Source organism: Triticum aestivum, chromosome 6D, assembly GCF_018294505.1.
Source record: "Triticum aestivum cultivar Chinese Spring chromosome 6D, IWGSC CS RefSeq v2.1, whole genome shotgun sequence".
Taxonomy (NCBI): Eukaryota; Viridiplantae; Streptophyta; class Magnoliopsida; order Poales; family Poaceae; genus Triticum; species Triticum aestivum.
Genome location: NC_057811.1, coordinates 78,591,978 through 78,604,156, shown reverse-complemented (window position 1 = coordinate 78,604,156; position 12,179 = coordinate 78,591,978).

The window sequence follows — 12,179 nt, the reverse complement described above, 5'->3', positions numbered from 1 at the left end:
TGGGATTTGTCACTCCGTATGACGGAGAGGTATCTCTGGGCCCACTCGGTAATGCATCATCATAATGAGCTCAATGTGACTAAGGAGTTAGCCACGGGATCATGCATTACGGTACGAGTAAAGAGACTTGCCGGTAACGAGATTGAACAAGGTATTGGGATACCGACGATCGAATCTCGGGCAAGTAACATACCGATTGACAAAGGGAATTGTATACGAGATTGATTGAATCCTCGACATCGTGGTTCATCCGATGAGATCATCGTGGAACATGTGGGAGCCAACATGGGTATCCAGATCCCGCTGTTGGTTATTGACCGGAGAGGCGTCTCGGTCATGTCTGCATGTCTCCCGAACCCGTAGGGTCTACACACTTAAGGTTCGGTGATGCTAGGGTTGTAGAGATATGAGTATGCGGAAACCCGAAATTTGTTCGGAGTCCCGGATGAGATCCCGGACGTCACGAGGAGTTCCGGAATGGTCCGGAGGTGAAGAATTATATATAGGAAGTCCAGTTTCGGCCACCGGGAAAGTTTCGGGGGTTATCGGTATTGTACCGGGACCACCGGAAGGGTCCCGGGGGTCCACCGGATGGGGCCACCTATCCCGGAGGGCCCCATGGGCTGAAAGGGGAAGGGAACCAGCCCTTAGTGGGCTGGGGCGCCCCCCTTGGGCCTCCCCCTGCGCCTAGGGTTGGAAACCCTGGGGTGGGGGGCGCCCCACTTGACTTGGGGGGGAAGCCACCCCCCTTCCCCCTTGGCCGCCGCCCCCCTTGGAGATCGCATCTCCCAGGGCCGGCGCCCCCAGGGGTCCTATAAATAGTGGGGGGGGAGGGAGGGCAGCAGCACCACAGCCCCTGGAGCCTCCCTCTCCCCCAGCAACACCTCTCCCTCCCGCTAGTGCTTGGCGAAGCCCTGCCGGGATCCCGCTACATCCACCACCACGCCGTCATGCTGCTGGATCTCCATCAACCTCTCCTTCCCCCTTGCTGGATCAAGAAGGAGGAGACGTCGCTGCTTCGTACGTGTGTTGAACGTGGAGGTGCCGTCCGTTTGGCACTCGGTCATCGGTGATTTGGATCACGGCGAGTACGACTCCATCAACCCCGTTCATTGGAACGCTTCCGCTCGCGATCTACAAGGGTATGTAGATGCACTCCTTTCCCCTCGTTGCTAGTATACTCCATAGATGGATCTTGGTGATGCGTAGGAAATTTTAAAATTCTGCTACGATCCCCAACATCACCCAGTTGGTCCTCTACTGGTCGAAGTTCTTGTTGGTGTGCAGGACCAGAACCTTTTTGTTGTCCGTCTGCCGGCCGTTGACCATCATCGGCAAGGTATTGCCGTTGTTGTGCCACATCGCTTGCACGCCGCACTCCGACTGTATCTTGCGATGCGTCCACGTGCCCATTTTGAACGCCCTGGAATTGCGCTGGAAGAAATGCTTGCTTAGGCCACTCAGTGTGATACCTGCAGTATTGTCGAATACAGGTTTTAGTGTACGTAGTTGGCATTTTCATAACATCTTTGGCATGTTGCAGTCACTTGTTTCACTTTTTATTAACTATCAAATTGTAATTGCTTCACCAGGTCTGCGTCTAAAAAGAAAAATAGAGCTATAAACAAAGGAATATGTTTGTGCAAGTAGACGGCCGATCGGTGTCTTACCTGGAAGTTTCTCAGGATGGGTGTAGCATATGCCATGCTCGCTATCGATGGTTGGTATGAAAAAAATCGACAAGAGGGTGAGATCTCGCGCTGTCAGCACTCACTTTGGCCTCAAGGTGCTCGATCAACTCCTGATCCGTGGGATCGAACTTGATTCCAGCCGGCAACACCGGCCAATCCTTCTTCGACTTGCATCGGTTAATTCCAGTTATATGGTACTCAATGTATGATCAATCGACTGTTTTAAGTGAATGATGAAAGATTTCGACAGTTAAGTGGTACTCCAAATCTGAAGTCTAGAATACCCGAACACGCCGCCGGGATTCTTGTGTCACCTCACGCGCAGCGTGTTGTCACGTCAATTCAATGTGTGGACATGATGAATACTTTGACCGACGTATACTTGTACTGCTACTGTACTACTTATTAGTCGTATTTAGTGTCACATTTTAACCATAGGTTTAACTAACAAGTACGCACTTGAAGCCTAATGGATATATATATATATATATATATATATATATATATACTCCACAGCATCTCCATCATCATTATCAGTACATCCTGCGCAGGTGAGTTAGGATGCACTTGATCCCAGAAAGGTATCTATCCTTCGAACCAGAGGAGTGCTTCAAACTAACAACAGTACATAATATCCAACAAAAGAGGGTCGTGCTACAGCAGCAGAATACATGGCTCAGTCTAGATATTAGTACGAATCAAGTTGTGCATATTTGCTGTTGGCATGAACCACATCACCGCATGTCGGGTTTGCAAAAGCCATCCATCGCATGGAAGCTTGATGCCTTTCACACACTGAAGATTATCTGGCAACAAGCTGTGTCGACGAATCTCTGGATATGGTGATTCATGAAACCCATGGTATGATGTGTAAACACAGTCCCCCCTGGCGAATGGAAGTTGCATAGCACGGTAATCATCGCCGGTGATATGATGGATGATTGGTTGGATGATCGGATAATTGAGCCCGAGGGACATGGAGTGGTTGCCGAGGCTGTAAACCCGCCTCCAGTTGAATACGCCTGGCCCAACGGAGCTCGGATATTTCTCGAACACGAAGCAGCCATAGCCATCAATGTCACGAACGCCCCAGGCATTGTACTGCATGTGGTTTGATGTAATGGTTTGGTCAATTTGGTACGTGTGAATGAGCATCAAATGACCGCCATCAGCTAAACGAGCGATAAACCACCACCCATTGGCTGGTATGATTCCAGGTCCTGGAATCATGAAGGCCAGCGCATTTGCGTCTGCTGCAACAATTCAAATTGGAGACCAAAAGGACAAAAATAAACAATCATGTTCAGAGTATGTGTGGAATTAAGATTATTATAATAGTGACACATATCACAGGCAGAGAATTGCAATGCCGTGGTCATAATCATACCCCAAGTTAAAAAATAAGCCAATGGCTTTCATATTCTAGCAGTATGTCATGGTTCAAACATCATGTAACAATGAGAGGAAAACAGCTATGATAGAGCCTACTCATATTCTACCATAGCACTTACTACTACTATTCTCATATCAAATCTAAGCAATAACATGCGTTGTTATAAAAATCTTGGAAATGAGAGTAACATATAGAAATCATGATGTTATGCTCATAATATCTATTCTAACAATCATGAGATGCCAATTGTTCTCATATCAACTCTAACAATGACATGTGTGGTCATAAAAATCTAGGAAATGAGAGGAACATATAGCAATGATGTGGTTATAGACATACTATCTATTCTAAATTTGTAACAGTGAACAGGCAGTCGTATTCATAAGGTAAAGATGAGATGAGATAGAACAATTACACGACGATAGATTCCACCAGTATAGGCAGCCAATTTGCGTGTTGACCGCGTAAATGATGCCATCATGCACTATAGCATCAGACAGAAATGTTGCCTCAACAGGATTGACGATGAGCCATAACCATGTATGGCGACCGGATTCCAGATAGACTAATCCCATGTTGAACAAGGCAATGAGCTTGTAATCCATGTAGTCTTCTGATGGTGTGGGCACTTCGCAGATTACAACTTTCAGCAAATAGAGGTCGAGCCAAAAGCTTGACGCGTCTCGTGCGTAGTAGGCAGGAGTGTCCGGCGGGCCGCGAGGCTCGATGGCGGTAGTATACCATGATGGAAGGGTGATCTCTCACTGCGTGTAGATATCCACGAGACGCCACGGACTACCGGATTGGTGGATGAGGATGATCCAGTTGGCCATCATGCCCGCCCAGTAGTGGCCGCGCATGAAATACAGGTGGACGGGTAGTGGTAGCATGTCGAGGGGCACCACAGCAACCTCCGTAGGATCGTCAAGTCGGTGTCTGGGCCACCTGCGAGGATCGGGCATCAGCAAGCAGGGTGTCTTGAAAAGAGCCGGCCAGTTGCAGATGAGTAGACGGTACAAAGACACCGAGCATGCGGCCAGATGGACGGTGCTGAGTAGGTCCATACGATTACAGATCTGCTCTAAGAGAACATCGGGGAGGGAATTCAAATCACGGCTCTGCGTGTCAGTCGGTTCTGCCATTGGGGTTTTCGGTGCCTGCGAGCCAGCAAGGAAGTGGATTTGGGCGGGCGAGCGAAGATGCTTCTCCTCGTGTGGCCGAGCAGTGAGCGAGGGGATATGGTACGCGCGAGCTACCAAGGAAGATAGCGCGGGCGGGCGAGCAATGAGCGGGGGGAAATGGTGTGCGGCCGACGATGGGGAAGATAGGAGGAAGAAGAAGAGAGGAGGAAGAAGAGTGGAAAACGTGGAAGAAAGTGCATTAAATCTCAACTCTACTACTAGTACCAGGATATACCGTCCTTCGGAGTGTAAATAGTTACACCGATGACATGTGGGTCTACCACAAGAGGGCCCATATGTCAGTTAATGGAGGACAGAAGCATGCTCTACTGGCAAACATGATGGCAGTACTGGGTAAGGCTGATTTAGTAACACCAATACGCTGGTTCAGCTTATTAATTAAGTGTCTCATCTGCTGCAGCGTGTATTGTCACTTCACTGTGAAGACTAGTTGAATAGTTCTCTCTGACCGAGATGGGGAATAATGGATCGCGAAGACTTCCTTTCTACATTATCCCGATGCCTCTACGCTCACTTCACTCATTTTGCTCCGTACGTAGTCACTTGTTGAAATCTCTAGAAAGACAAATACTCCATATTTGGGAACAGAGGGAGGATTTTACTCCGTATTTGGGAACAGAGGGAGGATTTTACTCCGTATTTGGGAACAGAGGGAGTATCACCATATGGAGGGAACAGAGGAAGCTTGAAATATGAACATGTCAATGGGAGGGAGTAAGCCCCATGCATGCATGCATGCATGCAACATGCAACACTCACACGTACACATGGACGCACGCAACACTCACGCACCCATGCGGCACACAGCACACGACGCAACACACACGCTCATGCTCAAGTGCTCAACCTACTCCCTATGTCCGTGAAAGACTGTACATTTAGAGATTTACACATTGACCAGGGCATAATTAACGCCCAAAAGTAGCAGACTTATGTGTGCATGCGACCATTGAGAGAAGAAGATTAAATGAAGGTCGTTGCATGCTGTAATTAAGGATAGACATGTAGCCTATACCTAGAGCACAAGTTGGTGCATTAGTCAACCAATATTGATTTAGATTAAAGGCTAAATGCATTGGAAGTGTAGATGTACTACACTCTTTGTTTTTTAGCTGATGTACATGTTGGAAGACCGAGGGAGTACACGTGCATGCACTCACATACACAGCCAGGGTGGTTCGCGCGCAAGGGTTGGACTCCTATCGCAACTGCGTAAAGTTTTGTTTAACTGATTTCTTTGCTCTGCCAACTGATAGGTGGGACCCAGAAACCAGGTGACAATTTAACTAGTCAACAAAGTGCCACGTTGACTATGTGGCCGGTCAGTAGGGTGCAATACGGTGCTCTACGATGAGCTAGTGATCGTATAATCACCGCAAAACTATATATAGTGACCGTAAAGAGCGTATTGTTACATACGTTGACCGCCAGTGTATTTTTCTTGTTTCAAATTAAGCCATATTAACCGGAAAGGACGCAGTATGGACTAGTACTAGTACTGCTTTGATGTGTCCCGTCAACTCACCGAACGAGGAGAAGCTTGCTTACTATGCCTCTCCCTCGCCCACGCGCGCGGTGGTTCGTAGGACGAGGAGAGGGTTTTGACTACAGCGCCTTCTCCCTCTCCCTCGCCCTCGCCCTCGCGGTGGACGTGCAGCAGTTCAATCGGTGTCAGATTGCCAGAAGCATATTGTACTGTAGTATCATCATAGTTGGACCTTCCGAAGAGGCGAAGAGCCAAGTGCAAGGTTCACACGAGTACGAACTGTTGAACCTCCCGAAGAGGCAAAGAGCAAAGCGCAAGGTTTTATAGGAGTTGTCATCCTAGTAGGAGTGTACTACAACTATAGCGAACAATGCTACTGTATGATGCCGCCACGTCACGTATACCCAAAGTTGTGCCACCTTTTTTCTCAAAGAGCGTTTGGAGCCCGTGCAACAACCACACAAGTTGCACGTACACATAACACATTGACTAGTAATAAATTCTAAAGGACAAATGCCAGTATGCCACACAAGTTCATCTCCAATTCATGTGATAAATTTGTGCACGACTAGTCTACATATATTCACAGCGCTACCGTTCACAATTTACCGTACCCCACTTACACGTTATAGATGGGCTACATGTCCTCCTCCAGGTTCCAGTCCTAGGTGTTCTTCATGGATGGCACGATCCATAGCGGTGGGCAACGGGAATCATTGTCGCAGCTTTCTAGTCTGGTTCCACACGATGGAGACTCATCCAAGCTGAAGCGGCATAAATCAGGGATAGCGTGTCCCAGCATGTCGTTCATCCGGCAGTGCGCACTGAAGACACAACCATGCTTCATGAACGGCAGGCCTTCCATGTCGTGCACGGAAGGTGGCATCCGCTTCACAATGGGGTAGCTGTCCCCAATGAAAAGCGAGTACTCTCCAAGAGTGTTCCTCGGCACCCACGTAGCATCACGGGGGTCGAACTCGGAGCCGTTCATCTAGTACACGCGGCATCTCAGATCTGGACACATGGTGACGTACATAGTCAAGGTCCATGCATAATAATGTTGTGCTCAAATATGGTGGTCAGTAATACTATGCAGCAAATAGTACTACTCCGGTATAGAGGAAGTAAAATAACTGGCTTATTATATATAGCCACTCTTGGCTACATGGATGAGATAGTAAGACATGGAAAAACAAAAATGGTGGCAGCTAGTGGGTTCAAGTCTTCAAGGGCCTAGCTAGCTATACGCGTCCTCCAAGGTAAAAAGTACTCCTAGTACGTAAGTAGAGTACTAGTACAACAATGAAAGAGAAGGCTAGAGGGTTACCACGGCGAGGGTATTATAATACGCAACATTGGATGGCTCCTCTCCCTTCTCCCCCTTCGTCCCCTCATGCGCCGCTCCCCTCCTCCCCCTGCCCTTGCCGTGGTCCATGGCTCCCCCTCCCCCTCCCCTCCCTTCCCTCCCGCCCCCCCCCCCCGTCTTCTGCGAGTCGGGATGGCTTTCCCTGCTCCTCTTCGGCGGCGTCCTTCCCCGGATCGCGTTCCTGGGCGCTGGGCGACTCGGTGGAGTTGGATTCTGACTCGGCGGAGGATGCCTCGTCGGGTGCGGTCTCGATGGTGCCGCCCGTGCTGGCGCCGGGCCGCGTCCGGAAATTTGCTCCGGGTGGCAGGGGCCGGCCGGTGTCGTTTCCCTTTGGGTCGTCTGGGTGGTGGTGCGTTGGCCGGCGTCGGCGCCGTGCGGGACGGGGCCCGGCACCCTCTCCTGAGTGTGGTCTCCTCGGTTCCTCCCCGTCCGCTGGCCTGTTGGATTTGGGTGTTGGTGCTTCTCCGGCCGCTTGTCCTATTTGCCCTCCTCCTCGCTGGCCTGGGCCGGTGGCGGCGGCGGCGGCTTCGCCGGTGTGTGCGGGGGCGGGCGGTGGCCAAAACCTAGATTCGGTCTGTTCTTTGGTCGAAATGGGCCTTGGTGAGCTCGTGGGCCTGGCGGTGCCTGGATCGTCTCGAGCGGGGCCGCCCGGGCCCCCGGCTCTGTCGTCCCTCGTGTCTTTTCCCCCCTCTCGTCTATGGGCCCGGGGCAGTTGGTTCTGGCCACTGCTCCGCGTCCGCCCCCTTCCCGAGCCTGCGATCCCGTTACGGCCCACTCGGCCCTCTCTGGCCTGGCCTGTTGTGGGTATTTATGGGTGCGTCGCGGCGCTTCCCCCCCCCTTTCCTAGGGTTTCCGGCGTCCGCCGCTGATATCCACAGGGTGCGTCGCCCTATCCGCCAGTTCTCCAGATCCGCTCCCTCCCCACCCCCACTGCTTCTCTCCTTCGCTGAGGTGACCGCCATGGACAAATCTCGGGGTTCCTCCTCCGAGGCCCTTTCGGGTAGCAAGCGTGCCCGTGAAGCGTCGCCGGGCGATGGGGTCGATCTGGCCTATGAGGCGGAGCTGCGGTCCAAGCTCGAATCGGAGCGGGCGGTGCGCGTGCTGCCTTCTGAGCGGGAGGAGTGGGAGGCGGGGGCGGAGCGCTCCGTGGCCAGAACTGGGTCAGCGGTCCCTGGCGCGGGGCTGGATTCGTGGGAGGCCGCTGCTGCTTCGGCTGGCGGTGGTTCCTCCTCGTCGACGCCGCGCCCCGCTCCGGCCAGGGGCCCGGTCCCTCCGCCTCGGCCCCCTCCCCGCTCATTTGCGGCGGGTGGTGCCTCTCGCTCGGGGCCGCGCTTCGGGCCTGGCTCCTCCTCTTCGCACACCGGGGATCGGCGCCCCCCTCCTCCTGCTTCGGGTCCCCCTTCTGCGGTCCGTGGCGATGGCATCCCGCCGCCGCCACCGCCTCCCCCTCCTCGCCAGCATCCTGCCTCCTCGTGCCCCTCACCGACCCCGACTTTCTTTGCGTGCCACCGCCCAAATCACTTCCAATCTAGATGCACTAATCCACCCTTCTGCCTCATCTGCCGCTCGGACGGCCATCTCACTGTCGACTGTCATAACCGTACCAAGATTCCCTCTTTCATCCATTTTGGCTTGGGTATTCCCGGATGTTCTTTCTTCGCTCTGGATGCTGATGTTCCTGTGGTGATGGCGGCGCCGTCCCTCTCTAACGCGGCCATTGTCACAGTGTGTGGTTAGCTGATCTCTCCGCAGACCCTCTTGGATGGCTTGAAAATTTGGGACGATGGTGGCTGGGATTGGCAGGTGCGCCAGCTTTCAGAGTATGAATTCGCAGTGGTTTTTCCCTCTAAGGACTGTCTACGGATGATCTCCTCGTGCACCAGTTTTACCCTCCCCCTCAACCAGCTTGTGGTTTTTGTCAAAGCAGCTACTTGTGGTGCCAAGGCGGTGGGCCTGCTTAGCAAGATCTGGGTGCTAGTTGACGATGTGCCCGTGGGGCTTCGATCGGTGGAGTTCATGATGGCGTTTGGTAAGCTCACTGGCAAGCCCATGGAGGTGGATTCGGAATCCCTGGGCAAGATTGGCCCGGTTCATCTCAATGTCTGGTGCATCGACCCCGTTTGTGTTCATGGCTCTGTGGATGTCTTCCCTTCTCCTAAGGGTGTGCGACTTCGGGTTCGGGTGGAGAGTGCAGAACCCCGTGCTCCCCCTCCACCCCCGCCTCCTCCTTCCAAGCCTTCGGACCAGGACAAGGATGACACGTAGGGGGATGGGTCGGCTGGGGGGCAGAACCCAAGTGGAGGAACTGATCCGCGTTTCACACAGTCTGAATGGGATAAGCTGGATTCGGATGCACGCGAGCTGCTCAAGGACAATGCCCCTGCCCCTAACCCTCAGAAGGAGGACTTGGCTTCTCGTGCCGCTGGTGCTGGTAAGGGGACCCCTATGTCTGGAGTTTGCTCCAATGTGCCTACTCGCCCGCAGTCTCCTTCCTTCTCTGGGATCGAGGACCTTCCAACTTCCCCCTTGCGCCCCACCGAGCCCTCAACTAAGAAGAAGAAGAAGTCTTCGGTCCGGAAATTTTCGGCTAAGAGTCGGGCCTCCTCCACTTCCAAGCTGTCGGCGACGGGTCTGGCTCGGCGTCTGGACAAGGACCTGGGCTCCGTCTCGGGGTTTGGCCCTGGGCCGGCGTCGCCGATTCGGTGCTCCCCTGTGCTGCACTCTCCGGCATCCACGGCGCGGAAGGGCCGGCGTGTGCGCGACTCTGGCGTGTCGGTGGCGGTGCGGGCGGAGCGGCGTGCCGCGGCCAAGGACCTCCCTCCTTCAGGTCTGTCTGCCCAACCATCTCTCCCTGCCTCCCTTGTTCGCCTTGTTTTACCAGCTCTGTCAGATGACCATTTGCTGCATATCAAGTCTGATATTGGGGTGGTTGCGATGCCGGGGATGAGCTCCCCTTCTCACCTTCTTTCTGTCATTAGGGCCAATGAGGCAGCCCAGGCTGCCATTGCTAAGGCCGTTGAGGCCGCGAAAGGTGCTGGTCCTACTGGTGCTCAGGGCCAAGCCGGGGCCTGGAGGCGACAAATGGTTGTGGCCAGTCATCGGCCCCCCCGGTCCTTGCTAAGGTGGGGCGTCCCAAGCGATCTAAGCCTTGTGGGGCTCCGTGCAGATCGAGTCTCCGTATTAAAAACCTTTCCTTCAAATGAGAGCTCTATTCTGGAATATTCGTGGTTTCGGTGCTAGGGGCGCCGTGACCAGATTCATGACTTGGTTTGTGGTGAACATATTGACATTTTAGGGCTGGTCGAAACGTTCAAGGAATCCTTTTCCCCTTCTGAACTCTCTGCGATAGCTGGGATGGATAGGTTTGATTGGCACCTTCTCCCCGCCTCGGGCCACTCTGGGGGAATCTTGATTGGGTCCAAGCGGGATGTTTTTTATTTCATTACTTTCGATCATGGCATCTTTTGGGCTAGCTATGTGGTTCATCATCGTCAGCTCAACACTTTGTGGGAATTTATGGTGGTTTATGGCCCTGCCGATCACACGCTTGCTCCTCTCTTTTTGGACGAACTATCGACTAAGATTGAAACATGTTCTATTCCTCTTCTAATTGGGGGTGATTTCAATTTGTTACGTTCTCCGGCCGACAAGAATAATCCTAATTTCTCCTGGCCTCTTGCCAATGCTTTTAATGATTTCATCAGTAACTGCGCGTTGCGTGAGCTCCCTAGGGTGGGGGCGTGTTTCACCTGGTCTAACCATCAATCCTCGCCTGCCCGGTCGGTGCTGGACAGGGTTTTTGTTTCTGTTCAGTGGGACTCGCTATTTCCACGCGCGCTGCTTAAGGCTAGGCCTGCGGTGGGCTCTGATCATGTTCCCCTGATCCTGGATGCGGGTATCCTCTCTCTTGTTTCTCCCTCCCGTTTCCAGTTTGATGCTTCTTGGCTTGTTGTGGAGGGTTTTTGCGACATGGTGGCTTCTAAGATCACTAATCTTCTCTCCTCTCCTCACCGCTCCTTTGGCCCCTTGGATGATTGGCACAAGCTATCTTATGAGTTGCGTAAATTCTTAAGGGGGTGGTCTCGGAATAGGGCGGCCGAGTTGCGTAGAGACAAGGAGTCCCTCGAATCTCAAATCCGGGATTTGGACCTATCTGCTGACACATCTGGGCTCTCACCTTCTCAGTGGGCTTCTCGCTACTCCCTCAAAGACGCTCTGCTGCTGCTCCACCAACAGTCAGAGATTTACTGGCGCCACCGAGGTGCCCTTAACTGGACCTTAAAAGGGGATGCTATGACGGCCTATTTTTTTGCGATCGCGAATGGCAGACGCCGCAGGTGTTTCATTGACACTCTGTTGATTGACGGTGTTAGAGTTTCTGACCAGTCCCTCATTATGAATCACATTGTTAGTTTCTATTCTACTCTACTCGGCTCTAAGCCGGACCCTGGGCTTGGCCTTTGTCCTGACTTTTGGGGTGAGGGGCCTAAGATCTCTCCGGACGAAAATTCGGACCTGATGGTTCCCTTATCTGATGATGAGATTTGGCAGGTGATTAGCTCGGCTAACCCGCAGGCTGCTTCCGGCCCTGATGGTTTCTCGATCCCCTTCTTCAAAAAATTCTGGCCGCAGTTGCGGCCTCTCATTTGTTTGATCATCCAAGGGTTCTGGTTGGGTACGGTGGACATTTCTCGCCTTAACTACGCTGTCATTACCCTTATTCCTAAAGTCAAGGGCGCGGATTTGATCTCGCAATTTAGGCCGATCGCCCTTATTAATAACTTCGCCAAGTTTCCGGCTAAAGGGTTAGCCACTCGTCTCTCCCCCATTGCCCACCGTACCATTAGCCCTTTCCAGTCGGCTTTCATCAAGGGTCGTTTCATTCTGGACGGGGTCCTCCTTTTGCATGAAATCATTCATGATCTTAAGATTCGTAAGTCGAAAGCGGTGATTCTAAAATTAGACTTTGAGAAGGCCTATGACTCAGTGAGTTGGCATTTTCTGCGTAGAGTTTTATTGGCCAAAGGGTTCGAGGGGCCCC